The sequence below is a fragment of the Aedes aegypti genome, chromosome 2 (assembly GCF_002204515.2).
Source record: "Aedes aegypti strain LVP_AGWG chromosome 2, AaegL5.0 Primary Assembly, whole genome shotgun sequence".
NCBI classification, from domain to species: domain Eukaryota; kingdom Metazoa; phylum Arthropoda; class Insecta; order Diptera; family Culicidae; genus Aedes; species Aedes aegypti.
This window is the reverse complement of record NC_035108.1, coordinates 455,616,670-455,633,007: the sequence shown is the minus strand read 5'-3', so window position 1 is coordinate 455,633,007 and position 16,338 is coordinate 455,616,670. Positions and strand designations below refer to the sequence as shown.

The 16,338-nt window shown below is 38.8% G+C and overlaps 1 protein-coding gene across 4 annotated transcripts in view; it reads right to left on the bottom strand.

Annotated features, from left to right (window-relative positions):
* Nucleotides 1–16,338, bottom strand: part of LOC5570848 (ATP-binding cassette sub-family G member 1) — a 35,308-nt gene that overhangs the window by 17,533 nt on the left and 1,437 nt on the right. The window contains exon 1 of one of the 4 annotated variants that reach the window (XM_001653305.2): nucleotides 2,796–2,925. The exons of 1 other annotated variant lie outside the window; for it this stretch is intronic. The gene's annotated coding sequence lies outside the window, so the exon portion shown is untranslated. 2 more of the 4 variants (XM_021848109.1, XM_021848108.1) reach the window with 2 other exon arrangements.

Below are 16,338 nucleotides of genomic sequence, written 5' to 3'. Positions count from 1 at the left end.
TAAAACCTTCAAATACCAGAGAATTTCTTTGCGGTAAACAAGTTGACACCCTGGCGTATTTCGACCTCAAGGCCGTCTTCAGTATCGTGTACTAGACTTTGTGTCTAGAATAATCGATTATTCACGAATTGAAAAGGTTGCATCAATGTTGCCTCATGTGATTGTCATGAGATTTTTTTTTGATTGTATCCCAATCCGCAAAAATAGCGATAAATGGTTGTGAGCGCGCTTGATTAGTTGTTTGTTTTTCGTCAAATTTTTGTAGCCTCGAAATTAAACAAGTTGAGTACTAACAAGATGAAAAAATCATTGTACTACTTAAAATCAAGATGGCATCAAAATCCAAGATGAATGCCAGATTTTTTTCACTTAAATTTATGCTCTTATTCTTCACCCGACTCGAAGAAAACACCAACGATTGAAAACTTCTTTTTTTGATGTACAAAAAATTATGTTTTCATTGATTGCACTCGCCATATATGTCAAAATCGCAGAACATGATTAAGATCACCTATTTTCAATGGCCTATCTTACTCAGCTTTTCCTCAGAATTCTCAACGAGCGGTGCGCTAATGGTGAAAAAAACTGTTTTTCTACCAAAATTCAAAATGGCCGCTATATTGTTTTTAGTCTCAGATGAAAGCTATATCCTTTCTCTGTACGATGCCAACTAAATTTGCTATGTGTTCCAAAGAAAATGTGAGACATATCACGTGAAGAAACACCTAAAATTTATCCTAAAATGGGCTTTTTCGCAAACTGTTTTGCTAGCTGGCGTCCGAGGGGTCCACAAATTTGAGAAACCCGAAAGGACCGCCCTTAAGTTTTAGCATACACTAGCGATCAGTGACATAAAATTGGAATTCCAACGATGGGTGCCGATGGCGGCCTGCTTTCCGCGAGAATTGCTCAGATGACATTCATTCGTTTTCAAATGGCATGCCTCCGATCTCTAGATTTGTACAAATAATTTAGAACCCTTAACCCATCTATTTGTTAGTATTTTTCCGCTTTTCACTTAAAAGGTTATTAAGTCAATTACCGTTTCAGTGATGGAGTTTGCATTTTGTGAGAAATGTCGGTAATAACAATAATCACTCCCCAGGCACTTTAAGAACGTCCGCTAGTGCAGCAAAATGGGGTTCTAGAATTAACTGTTTGATCGTTCATTCATCTGATGATTATTTTTCCTCAGATTAAAAGCCTTTAAACATTGCACTTTTTTAATCCGTTACGCATTGTATTATGCGAAACAGGGAGAACCGGCTGATGTTGTGGATAATGAAGAAACGTATAATTATTTTGAGGTACATACACAAAGTGTTATTAAAGGCCTGATGTTCTCAAATCATGTCCGCAGGCGAGACAATGTTCACTTCATGCTAAATTTATCACAACTATCAAACGCACAGTCCATTAATGCTTCCGGTGCAGATCGCAGACAGCTCTTCTCGTTCACTATTCCAATTGATTCGTGTTTCACTTAATGTCACTTTTCTGTACTGTGTAACAGATTTTCCTTCCAATAAATACGTCCTACCTTATTCACCGATCCGAACTCTGAACCGCCTATAGCAGTCTAAGCAATCTTCCTACTTAGGCGAGTTTTCAAGCTAGATTCCTAGCGTTCGAATGGTCGTAACGTGTAATTTCGCCTTTGAACTCAAGCTAGTGCCACTCAAGGCCACTCGTTAGCGTTCTCAGGCTGTAATGCACTGCAGTTGTAGATGTCATCACGCGGAAAATGATTGCAACAATATTCGCACCGGACGAAGATTCACACGGCTTCCAATTAATAGTCAGTCGTTCAATTATTCACTTTTGTCTCCTTTGAGAGGTGCATCTTTGTACTGGCACTACCATTAGGTCACCATTCCGTCTATACGGCGATGGTGCGTTGGAATCCCCGTAGTGGTATACAGACTAAGTACGGTAGCCACGGTGCTCCTGAGACTGTTATTACTGGACCTAAAAATTTCCATCACATCTGTGCTCCACAATTGTCCCCAGTCTATGGCTAAGCTGCATGTCTGGGCAAAATAATAAAAAAAGCGTAGAGCCCGTAATAAAGTTAAAGGAATATTATAAGTTTAGTTTTGGAAGCATCAGGAGAAACCTTCCATTTTTGCAAGTATGAAGAAAAAACATCCAGACTTTTTTACAATCTACTACAGATGACACGCAGACTTCGTCCTTTTGCGGAGAGGGCTGTGTCGTCTGCATACAAAGTTTTCTATCATACCTGAAATAACTCAGGTAAGTCAGATGCAGTTTGTTGTTGACAACACTTGAACAACAATATTATTGTGCCTTTTTAATCTATTTAAAATTGGTGCTCCTGGTGGTTACGTCTCAGAAAGGCCGTAAGGCCGAAAACGACTGGTGAGCACAGATTTGATGGAGATTTTTTTCTGATAATAACGGTCTGGGAAGCTCCGTGGTAGCGTCCTCCACAACTGCATACGGATTGGTATTCTGTTTGCAAAAACTATCATTCATTTCGTTGCACACCGCTTTTCTTCCATTGCATAAGTATTAATCCCGAACACATTCGTGCTCATATTGGCGCATGCGTTCGTTGGTGAGTGAATCGAACACTTTCACTTGCAAACGGTTAGATATATTGGCGTTGCATTATGTACCAGTGTGCACTCTATCGAAACGTACTGTCACACAATTTTTTCAATCCACCCCAATCCCAGTCGCAAAAAAACTTCCATATATCACAATCCGTTTTATTTCAAGATCCCGTTTTGTTCTGAGCTGTTGGATCTGTAATGCAAACTCATCTTTACCGGGTAGGTATCAATTCTATGCCGAGCAGTCGTTTTTCTCTTCAATTCACTTCACGCTGCAACTATTATAAAAGAGCAGCACCACCGAGCCGACCGCGCCAGATCGCGATCCGAAGACAACTAAAGTTTTGCACTGCCACTCAGTTTTTCCCGTTGCGGTGGATAGTAGTTTGTGAAAAATGTAGAGTTACCAGCAGGGGTGACTTTGCAGAATTGTACAATGATGATACCGGTTTGCTTTGGAGAGCACTTGTACTCGTCGATGAACACGGTTCATACAATCGGATACTGAGTTCATTGCATGAATTGAATAGAGCGTAAACGACGGCATCGATACACATGTTCTCATATCAATTGGCGCGAATCGTTAAAGGTAGAAACTTGACTAGATTGTTACATAATTAGAACAGTGTGACATCTGCATGGATATTGTGATGCACAGTAAACTGGATCGAGCGTACACCTATAACAAAGTAATTTCACAAAATGAGCATGAACTTGAGCATGATTGAGCGCCCAAAGATGCTATTCCGTTATTGCAAGAACAGTTGTAATAGATTACAAGGGAATCGATACACTGAGACAAAAAAAAACTTAATAATTTATTAAGGAATAATTATGATTTGGCGCCACAACGATTATTGTAGAAATTTTTAAGTTTTACTTATGATTTAGGTAAAGAATGTCATAACTAAATTTCATAAGTCAATCAATAAAAATCTATAACAAATACACTGAAAATTGGTGAAGTAGAATTATCAACTGTTAATAATGTTTGCCTCTCATTCAGGCGTGCTCAAAAATTGACATGTTTTGATAACATGTGATATGCTAAAGATTAACTTATACCCAACATCGAAAGCGGAGCAGTTCTTTTAGCGGCTGTTATGAAAATTATTTCAAGTAGTGGTTCTTAAATTATTCAAAGCTCTCACTTATGAAACTTATGATCCCAATATCGAAATGGTTAAGCGTTCAATGAAACCATAATTTGGCTGATTCGTAAGTCATGATTTATGGAAAACCTAAGTATTTTTGCCTCAGTGTAGACGCAAATCAGGATCAGTATTTAGCACCCCCAATATCTAATTACTGGTACCCTCATTATGATAACAAACAATAACGGCGCCGCACAATGCGTCTATGGAACACAAATCAAATTTCATGTTATTCTATTCGGCGATAATAAGCATCCACAAGTGTTTATAGATAACTTCCACTATTGAAACAATTATTGGTAAGCTATGCAATGCAGAGAGATATCTTTATTTAAGAGATTTGCAGCCCGAGGCTGGCTCATCTCCTCTATGCAATGCACTAAAATTACCACATCAAGCGTCGAAAGTTACAGTTGTCGGATTAGCAGAAAAACTTAATTATGTTGCATGTTTTCAGCATTCCTTTCAACTAGTACGGAGCGTGTTGAAATTCTCAGGTTGAAATCAACCTATTCCGAGGGAGCAATCGCTCCGGACCCCCGATCAAAGGGGCCCCCGAGAAGTAAAACAAAAGTGAAAAACAATTTATAAACTGTTATTTATATTAATGATTTCAAATTTAAGATACGATACGATACGATTTCTAACAGAGATATTATGATATGAGATGTTGTTACTTTATAGTGAGTAGTACATTCAATACTATTTTTTTTCGAATTTTTCAGTTTCAATGAAATTCCTTCTATTTGCTAATGAAAACCATCAAGGTAATATCAACAATTTTTAAAACTATTTTTGGGGTTACTACACAGCAGACTGACACAGCTTTCTAGAAATATATCATCAAAATCTGTGTTCTATGTCCTGGAATGATTTTCAGAATACGAAGATACGGTTATACATTTTCTTGAGTTTACTATCAGGGCACTGAAATTAATATTCCATCAAAACATCTGAACTTTGAATGAACCCGCGCGTGTTGGGCTCCTGGCTCGTGAACTGCGGAATGTCGGTGTGAACGTGGCAGCTATCCAGGAAATACGCTGGCCGAGAACCGGAGAACGCGAATTCCGAGCGGTGGACCCCATCGCCAATACTTCATTCAAGTACCACATCTACTACAGCGGTGGCGACAGAGCAGAACGTGGAGTTGGCTTCATAGTGATTGGGAAGCAGATGAAGCGAATTATTCGGTGGAAACCGGTAAGCGACCGAATCTGTGTGTTGAGAATGAAGGGCAAGCTCTTCAACTACAGCCTGATCAACATATAAGCGCCAACGAACGATAAGCCCGATGACATGAAGGATGAGTTCTATGAGAGCCTGGATAAGGCCTACGGAGAGTACCCAAAACAAGACGTCAAGATAGTCATCGGGGACGGAAATGCGCAGATCGGGAAAGAAGATTTCTTCCGACCCGTCATTGGAACGGAAAGCCTCCATTCCGTTACCAATGATAATGGCCTGCGGCTAGTAACCTTCGCTGCTGCTAGAGGGATGGCAATCAGCAGTACTTCGCGCGAAAGAATATCCGCAAACACACCTGGCGACACCCGAGTGGCGATGCCTGCTCCCAAATAGACCACGTGCTGGTTGATGGGCGACATTTCTCAGATGTCATAGATGTCAGAACCTTCCGAGGCCCTAATATCGACTCGGATAATTATCTCGTTGTAGCAAAAATTCGGGCGCGGTTATCCAGCGTCACGAGTTCCGCAACACACAGAACGCTACGCTTCAATATACAACGCTTGTCGACTGATGGGGTAGCTGCGCAGTACCGTCAGCAACTAGACGAGAAGTTGGGAAGAGTCAACGTTGCTGGAGACGTCGACAGCCTGTGGGACTCTATCCACGAAGCTGTGACAACAACGGCGCGGGAAGTGATCGGCACTGGTCAACGACGAAGACGGAACGACTGGTTCGATGAAGAGTGCCAGAGGGTGACAGACATGAAGAATGTCGCCAGAAGCCGTATGCTTGTGGCCGGTACCCGACAGAACAGAGAGCGGTACAGGGCAGCGAGAGCCGAAGAAAAGCGAATCCACCGCAGAAAGAAAAGGCAGCACCAAGAAAGTGTGGTAGCTGACGCACAAGAAAGCATGAACCGGAATGATATGCGGAGATTCTATGCAACGGTCAATGGTGCGCGGCACAATACCGTACCAGTGCCCGCCATGTGCAATGACCGAGAAGGGAATTTGCTGACCGATAAAACGGCGGTGGCTGCCAGGTGGAAGGAGCACTTTCAGCAATTGTTGAACGGTGAGAATGGAAATGTAGCGAGGAACAGGATGAACATAGATGATGACGATCAAGCTGTGGACCCACCGACCATAGGAGAGGTTAAAAAGGCTATTAGCGAGCTGAAGAACTGTAAGGCTGCTGGGAAGGACGAGATCCCGGTCGAGCTTCTCAAGCACGGAAGCGAGCAGCTTTACCAGTCGATCCTCCGAGTACTTCTGAAGGTATGGGAGGACGAAGAATTGCCCACCGGCTGGTTGGATGGCCTCATCCGCCCTATCTACAAGAAAGGGCACAGACTGGAGTGTGCCAATTACAGAGGAATTACCCTGGTGAATTCGGCGTACAAAATTCTGTCGCGCATCCTGTTTAACAGACTGAGACCGCTCGAGGAGTCCTTCGTCGGCGAATAACAAGCTGGTTTTCGTGAGGGCCGTTCGACAACGGACCAGATGTTTAGCTTGCGAATGATCCTAGACAAATTCCGGGAGTATAACTTGCAGACTCACCATCTGTTTATTGATTTCAAGGCGGCGTACGACTCAGTGAAAAGAAATGAGCTTTGGCAGATAATGTCTGAAAATGGTTTTCCGGCGAAACTAATTAGGCTGATACGTGCTACGCTGGATGGTGCGAAATCAAGTGTTCGGATCGCAGACGAGGTGTCAACCTCGTTCGTGACGTTAGACGGATTGAAGCAGGGAGACGCACTTTCAAATTTACTGTTCAACATTGCACTTGAGGGTGCTATTAGGAGATCTGGCGTGCAAAAAAATGGCACTATTATCACAAGGTCGCACATGCTCCTTGGCTTTGCGGACGATATAGACCTGATTGGAATCGATCGCAGGTCAGTGGAAGAGGCCTTCGTGCCTCTGAAGAGGGAGAGGACAGCGAGGATAGGCCTGACCATCAATTCTACCAAGACAAAGTACATGGTTGCAGGTAGAGATAGAGTCAGGCATGGTGGTGTAAGTGCTGAGGTAGTGTTTGATGGGGATGTGTTTGAAGTTGTTGAAGAATTTGTTTACCTTGGAACACTTGTGACATGTGACAACGACGTTTCCCGCGAAGTGAAAAGACGTGTTGCGGCTGCGAATAGGGCCTTTTACGGACTACGTAACCAGCTTAGGTCCCGCAGCTTGCAAACCGAAACAAAATTCGCCCTGTATAAAACATTGATTCTTCCGGTGGCTCTCTACGGGCACGAAGCGTGGACGTTGAAAGAGTCAGACCGGAAAGCTCTCGGTGTTTTCGAGCGTAAAGTGTTGCGGACAATACTCGGTGGGAAACTCGAAAATGATGTGTGGCGCAGACGCATGAATCACGAGTTGTATCAAGTGTACAAAGATGCGAATATTATCAATCGTGTAAAATACGGCAGACTTCAGTGGGCTGGTCACTTAGTGCGAATGTCGGAAGAAAGAATTGCGAAAATAATATTCAGCAGGGAACCAGGTAGAGGTCGGCGGCTTCGGGGAAGACCACGAATATGCTGGCTGTACGCAGTGAAAGAGGACCTGGCGACCCTAAACGTTCGGGGCAACTGGAGAAGTTTCGCCCAAGACCGACGAAGATGGAGCTCTACAATACGCCCGGCAATGGCGTGATGCTACGCTGTAGCCATCAAGGTGTCAAGGTATCAAGGTATCAAAACATCTGAAATTCGATATTTCAATATTCTACTGTACTCTTTTCCATTGATACCAGATTTTTTTAGTTTTGTATTAACACTTTTATTGTTTTGTTTAAGTTAAGTTAACTCAAATTTGTTTAAATACTGTATTTTTTACTAAGAGCTCAGAATTTACCATACTTTTGACTCAAATCTACATAATTCAAATACAATTATATTTACGATCCATAAAATATTAGTGAAATGAATAGATTATCAAGGTAATTTCAGTATAGCACTGTAGCATGCATAGTTCTTCCAATTGGTTGAACTAAGACATGAGCCTTGGGGAAGACTCATATAGCTAATTCTGTAAGTTGTTGGTTGATCGAGAGTGAAGCTCATGTTTTTCTGAAAGCAATTGCTCCTGACAAGCATAGTTGAATATGTGATCACAGCCACTCTAGACAATCGTTTATTCCTTCCCCGTTACGATAATCCATTTGAGTATTAAAAATATATATTGTTCAATCAATTTTCTTCTAACAAATATGAAAACTAAAAATATCTACACAATAAAATAAACGTTAATCACTTCGCTTATTGCTTCAATGACGACTGCTATTCAAGTCCTTAATCGGAAATACAGAAAGGACCCGATTTTGTCAGCCCCTCGATGAATTTTAGGCAGACAAAATGGGGAACCTTACAAAATCGGGTCATTTTATTTTGTTCCTGTTTTTCAAGTTTTGACGTGTTACGTGGTTATATGGACTTTTAAGAGGGCTATGGACATGGGCGTAGCCAGGTTTTTTTTTCAGGGGCTGCCTTCTCCTTATATTGGTAATAACGATTTTTAACACTTAATAAAATACATTACCTTTGCCCCCTCTGGCTACGCCAATGCGTGCACGACACAAACATCATTATCAATTTTAATGTAAACGTGGCAAAACACGACGAAAACAATTTTTTGACAAATTTAAAATAGGCTGACATAATCGGGTCAAAAAGCTGACAAAATCGGGTCAGTACTGTATCTGAAGCAAAATTGGAAAAATATTGATACAATCTTTGCTACTGTTACCCAAGTGTCAATGAATCAAATAGTCTCGATTTCCACTGGAACATTTTAAATTTTGGGCTTGAATAAAAACGATTCAGTCAGCGTTTTCCGCTCAATTTGTATTAAGGGCCCCCGTCAAGAGATCTGACCCGGGCGTCGCGACCCATTGGAAGCGTTGTGTTTGGATGGGCATCTAATTCTTCCGAAAGATGTGCACTTTGCGAAAAAGGATCACGTGATTATTGAGCTGAAATCGAATTCAGGTTAACTTCTGCGTTCATGAGTCCTCTCATGGCGTAGTGGTAACGCGCCCCAACTAGAGATCGGGGAGTCGTGAGTTCGATTCTCACTGAGAAGACGTGTAACTTTTTCGCAAATTTTCACATCAATTTGTCCATCTAATCCGATTGCAAATTATATGTAATGTTTAGCTTTTCGACACATTTCTTGTTTTTTTTTTTTTTGAAAATAATTAATTTGGCGCTTGGGAGAGTTTTGCGATTACGCATCTAGTTTATGTCAACTTTCCCTGCCATACCATGGTGTTCAAATGGGTTGATCTTCCAGGTTTGATTTTTGCCCCGCATCTCCATACATTCATCGCACTGTGCGCCGGCTGCGTCCTAATGCAGGTCAATTTGGGGATGGAAGGGAGCCCACTACGTGAACGAAAGACGATTCTTATTCCGTCACTCGTCCCACAGAGTTATGCAACAGAATGAACGGATTAGATCTAAAAGAATAAAAAACAGCTATTCGAACTACAAAAAATGACCTCCGGTTTTTAGATTTTGTTTCAAACCAAGAGAAGTCGTCTAATAGAAAAACTTTTTGATACATTAGAATAGATTAGATATTTTTAATGTTTTTGTAAAGTTTTCATTGCCAGAAGCCATGTTTATATGCTTACAGATTGAATTCAATATTTTTGGTGCTTCATTCGACAACAATAAAATTCATTTGATAATTCCTTTATTATTGGTACCTTAATTCAAGTAATGCTAATACTATTCTTGTTGAAAATGAACTTGAATTTTGAAGTTGTTGAACAGATTTATTTAACACTTTTGAGTTGAAGAAATTGACTTAGGGCTAGTAGCAGGTCCTTTTCTAGAAACTTGGTTTCCTTTTTTGTGCAAGTCTCTAAAAAGTCTCTACTTTTAATGGAAGGTCTTTAAGGTCTCTAGTTTAATCAAAACGGTATCTGAAGTCTCTTTCTTTCCTTATTCTGGTTACAGTGAATCCTGATGCAAAATTCTACAGACTCTAGAAAAAAAATAGAAGAATTTGACGTGGCTAATCAGCGGGTTTTTAAGAATTTCGTCACACATATCTCAAAGAAAAACTTCAATATACTTTCAGGGACCCCGACATGTATCTCTTTAAAAAATTTTTTAGAGATTCCTTCACCAATTCTCCCAGATATGCTTCCAATGGTTTTTCAAAGGATGCTTAAAGGATTTTCTTCACAATTTTCTCCAGGAAATCCTTGAGCACTCCAAAGATATTACCTCCGGTATTTTTTTCAGGGAAGCATACTAGGAGTCTACTGAGCATACTGAGGGGCCTAGATAGCCGTAGCGGTAAACGCGCAGCTATTCAGCAAGACCAAGCTGAGGGTCGTGGGTTTGAATCCCACCGGTCGAGGATCTTTTCGGGTTGAAAATTTTCTCGACTTCCCAGGGCATCAAGTATCTTCGTACCTGCCACACGATATACGCATGCAAAAATGGTCATTTGCATAGTAAGCTCTCAGTTAATAACTGTGGAAGTGCTCATTAGAACACTAAGCTGAGAAGCAGGCTCTGTCCCAGTGGGGACGAAACGCCAGAAAGAAGAAGAAGATACTAGGAGTTCCTTTAGATATATTTTCACTAATCCTTCAACCGAATTCTCCAGTTGTTACTTCTAGAGATTTTTTAAAGATGTTACAAACGTAAATCTTGAAGGATATACTAAGGAAATCGATGGAATATCGATCACCAGAAAATTCTTTGGGATTAAGGACTTCCTTGAAAAATATCTGTGAATCTTTGGAGAAATTCCTGATGGAACCTCTAAGGTAATTTTTCATGATTATCCTTAGAAAAATACAGGATATATTCTTCAAACATCCGAAACAAAATGCTTGGGAGAATTCCTTAGCAAAATTTTTGGAGAAATTCCACGGGGAATAATCACTTAATGCTTTTTTGGAGAAATCTTCGGAATAATCTCTGAGCCTTGGCGAAAATACCTAAATTTTTATGAAATTTCCAGGGAAAATAATGAAAAATAATAATTGGTAATGTCACGCGGAATTACAAAAAAGGAGAAATGCTTGACCTGATTCTATGATTCCTGTCTAGTCTCTTATTGGTCTTTTTCTCTAAGCTAGATGTTTCTAAAATTCCTATATTCAAGTCACTTAAACACTACCAGTTATGCAGTTTGTTCAATGATCATTTCCCGAAGCTTTAGAAACTTGTTAAGAATTTAAGCGAAAGGTTTGCAATCTACTTGTTCATCCAAACCGTTTTTGAATCTTCCTGTTAGCGTTAGCGTTAGCGTAGTTACGGTATACTTCGTAGATTGGATACTAGCAACATTCATGTTTCTTTTTAATAATCTCATCCTGACTACTTTCAAGAACAAGGCAGGGGAGTATACCTTGTTCAAATCATAAACAAGAATACTTAAAGCATAAATATCGCTATTCCCGGCCACGCCCATCTTTACCGTAACTTGGGATAGGGGAAGGAAATGTTGTTGTAGCACTTACTTAATGAGAGGCCACCGACTCAGCGACACCCTCATAAGTGCTACGGAGTTGGAGGTTGGGGAAGGTATATTGTCAGGATTCGCCTAGAAAGCTGGCGATAGACCATAAATATTTGTTGTTTAAGCGTTTTCAAATTAATCTTTTGAATGCCGGCAATCAAAAGAGGAAACAATAGCTTATTTATAGTATAAATAGTATTTCGCGAAATGCTTGTCGATTGTGCAGTAATATTTTTGCTCAATAACCAGTAAAAAGCAAAACCGATCCCTCCACTGTACTGTATTTTTAGATAATCGAAAAACGAAAGGAAGCGCGTTCGAACTAAACACCCTAGGATAACACAGTCGGTTTTTCTGCTCAAAATTATACGAAAAGCAGAATCGATCCCTCCAGGGTCATCGAACGGTTAAAAAGCATCCACAACCGATTGTTAGTTGCGTAACACACGCCCGGACAGAATGCGCAATCTGAACATAATTATCAAACTCCGAAAATAACATTTTCCGTTAAAGAAACGATCAGAAGTTCCACGACGCGGACAAAAACGATCCGGAAGGCTCACAAAAGAAAAAGTATCATACTGGAACAAACTCACCGGATTGATTCTCTAAATTTATGTGCTGCCTGTCACTTCCGGATGGTTCGGTGAACTTAGGGCAGCCAAAAACCAACAGTACTGAGGACACAAATCCAACAAATCACTTTTTCATTTTTCACTTTTCACTATTCCATTTCTGAATGTAAAAACTACCCAGGGGGCTTCACGAAGCACTACCCAGCAAGACGCTCCAAAACCAATCGTTTTCGAATCTTCCTGTTTCCCATGAAGTCAAGAAAATTTCATCCTGAATGTTCATATATATAATTTCAGTAATTTAATTGAAACTCATAAAATTTGCATTAATTTCTCCCATTATCCCGGATTTCTTAAACTGAATTGAATCTTTCAAATAATATTGCATTGATTCTAATTATTCGTAAAAGTTTCTCTACAAATATGTTTGTCAAGGTTTGCGGCCCTGATTAAGTCAATTTAGTATTTGTATTTGAGATCGTTCAAAGATCCCATGAAATTAAGTCTTTTGATTTCTGATAGCAGTTATACTCAAAAGCAATAATAATAAACATTTGGATCTCCTTTCAATAGCGGATTCCCCTGAATAATTCTATCATCTTCAGATTCCGCCTTCTTCCGTTGATTGAGCACGGTATTACAGTAATACCTTGATATAACGTAACCTCGATGTTACGTAATTTTTACCTTGATAAAACGTAACTTTTTTAGGCTCCCATTTATTTCTCCAATTTTTATCAAACCCTCCTGATATGTATGTTTAAAACTCAATACATGTTCTTTAATAATTCCAACAAGTATCACTAGTTAATCCTCTTGATATTGATGTATGAACATATCTGGGATTTTCTTCACAAACGATTCCAGGGATTCCAGCAGATTTTTTTTTTTTTTTCAAGGCGATTTCGGAGGTTTTTCCATGAGTTTCTAGGAACATTTGATCAATATTGACTCATAGTGGAATTTTATCAGCAAACTCTCATTGAATTCCACCAAGAACTTATTCAAATATTCCTCCAGGATTTTTTTTTTAGAATATGTCCAAGAACTGTTTCCAATGAATTCTGAATTTTATTAATTTTTAATTCAAGGATTTTGAATTTCTCCAATACAAACTCGTTGAGGGTCTGCTACATGGAATGACTCGATGGTTGGATGTTCGCTGGTTGAAAAAAAAAAATGCTAACTGAAAAGCATTCGAATGTCGGGAGAAGATGTCAAACTGACTTTGACGTCTGAATACCGTCGCATTGAAGTCTCCATATATAGAAATGTGTATGCATATGTGCGTTTTGTGACGATTTGCGGTCTAGATGCGTTAGTCTGGAGCATTTTCACCAGCTGTCAGTCGTTCCAACTAAAGGGTCGGATTCGTTAGATGGAAGGCAATCGTGTTCAAATCAGCGAATCCCCTCTGTAGTTTTTTTTTTAAATATATCTGTGAATTCTACTGTGCCTTTGATCAAGAATTTCACCAGGATATAAAATGGATTCAACCATCAGTTCATAAAATTATTCGACTACGATATCTTTTTATTTTTAACTTAAATCCAGAGATTCTTAAATTATTCCAGCAATTTTTCATGAATTTTTCCCTTTCAAATTGCAATCCAGTTATAATTATTTAAGTGCTCTAGAATTTATAATTTATTCGTCTAAAAACCTGAAAACAATCATCTCGGAATATCTCCAGCAACTTCATTATAAATTTCTGCAGAACTTTCTCCAAATACTTATGAAAGAACTATTATATGTTCTACTAAAGTGTCTTCAAGGTTTCTATGTCGAACGGAATCCTTCATTGATTCCGTCAGGAATTTCTTGAGGAAGTTCTCCGTGATTTTTTTCAGCTAGTTCTCCAAATCATTCTTAAAGTATTTGTCTAGAGATTTTTCTACGGATTTTTTTCATTAAATATATTTTGGGAGTCTTCCAAAAACTGATCAAGCTCCCCACATTCTCCAGAATACTTCCGATAATCTCACCATGTATTCGTTCAGAAACTTTTCCATGGAAAATCTCCAAAGATAATTCTCGATTTTAAAGGAGTTTCTTGTGATTTTTTGTTTCAGAATTCTCTTATTTATTTTTTAAAGAAATCTTGGGAAATTTGTTCTTAAATTCTAAAACTGAAGAAATTACTAAAGGTTTTAATAACTACAAATGAACTACAAAAAAAAAATAAAATACTAAAATCACTAAGGTGAGCAAATACCTTTAAACTCTAATATGTGTTGCTTATCTTGACAGATAGGCCTATTTCGTCTGCGACTTACAGACTTCTTCAGTGTCGAGTGCTCGACATTTAAGGAATCTATAGATTGAAAATCACTCCGTTACTAGGAAAATAAAAAAAAAACAAGTTAACTTCATTTCGAGTTTCCAAATTGTTCTGATTCACTTGAATCTACTCTTTGATAAAGTTCATATCGATATATGGAGAGAAAATAGGGAACAAAAAATCAACAGGAACACATCGAGATATGGAGCGAGAAATCGTACGCAGAACAAAGGGACCAAAGCAATCATCGACATAGAGAGAGATATCGAGATGTGGAGAGTCGACTGTACAACGTTCGGTTTTCCCGATTAACAAAAACAATTGACTCAGGCACTAGTCTCAAATTTTCTTCAGATTGCTCTGAAGTTTTCTGTGATTCTTTCTCGCAATTTCCTAGGATTTGCTCAAATATTTTCTTATAAGGACGACCTTCTTCAAGATTTCAACCATTATCTTTTAAAGATGAAATGCCTGTTATTTGATAAGTCAGGAATAGGAAAGGAAATGATTGCTAGAAGAAGTATACTTGTTGAAGACAATCACTATTTTATTTTGCAGTGTCTCCAGAAATAACAAAAGCGATTCTTAAAGTATCTTTTAATATTTTTTTAATATTTTTATCAAAAATTTATCTAAGGATACCTCTCAGAATCATTTTAGAATTTCTCTAGACTTTTCTTGAAGAATTTTTTGAGAAGTTGTGCTATAAACTCTCCAAGACGGTGCATTCTCCCGAAGTTTTCTCAGGAATTTCAGGAAGGATATTTTTCAGAAATTATTGAACGATATTAAAAAAATCGTGAGACATTTCTTGTTGGAAATATTAAAGTCATCTCTGTTGAAACTTCTTAAGACAAACCTGATAAATCCTGCTAGGATCTTTCAAGAAATTTCTGGATCATAGAGAGAATTTTAGAAATCATGTTGGAGTCTTTTGTAGAATTTCCTAGAAAAATATTGAAAAGAATTTCCTCTAAAACAAATAAACAAACCTTTGTTGGTTTAGAATTTTGATAGATCTGTAGTGAAAAAAGCAGCATCAATACCTCAATTATTGGAGTGAGTTCTTTTCAATGTAATTTGTCTAGGCTAGCCACTCAAATAAAGATAAATAATAATAACTTGTTTTGGAATAACTGAAGGTATAAGCGTTAGACTGCAGAAGAACTTCTTAGAGGAATTACTTCATGTATTAATTGAGGAGCCTCTTAATGCATCCCGGAAGGAATTCTCTTCAAGAAATACTGCATAATTTCGTGAAACTCTTCCACAAGGAATTCATCACAGAAATATTTCGCACATGTATCCCTGGAGAAATGGAGAGAAATTCCATCCTAAGTAGTCAAGGGAACAAAAGGGTTTCATTGAAAATATTAGTGAAAAAAAGTCATTTTCTTTGCAATGGTAAGCTTTCTAGTACTTCATATACCCTATTAATGTCAAAAACTTGAACAGAATATGAAAAAAAACAGTAATTTATCTAGATTCCACAACTTTTTCCAGATGCTGCTTCGTGAATTCCGTTGAATATCTGCGGGGATCATTTCAGAAGTGTTTCTAGAATTTCTTTTGAAAATGTTCTTTCAGGATTGATAATACAGTCAAACCTCCATGAGTCGATATTGAAGGGACCATCGACTCATGGAAATATCGAGTCATGGAACAGCTATTCTTTGGAAAGCTGTTTGAAGGGACCATCATAGTAACCATGATTTAATGTTTTTAGTATGGTTCCATGAGACGATATCGAGTCATGGAACATCGACTCATGGAGGGATGACTGTAATCTGAGACGAGACTCGCGAAGGCGGTCTTCTTTTTCTGTGGTTGCTGAGTTTTTTTCTTATTCCACTCTGTGTTTTCGTCAATCATGCGCAAGCCGTTAAAACTTTCACATGAACATCACAGCAACAAATTATTGCGTTTGCATCACACCGAGGCATAAACATTTTTTGGAGGGAAATTCCATGCCAGCAAACGTGGCAGACATTAGAAAAAACAAGCCAAGTGGTTACATTTATCAGCATCTTTGGAAAAACTGCTCCGCTGACTGAGGATTTGAAT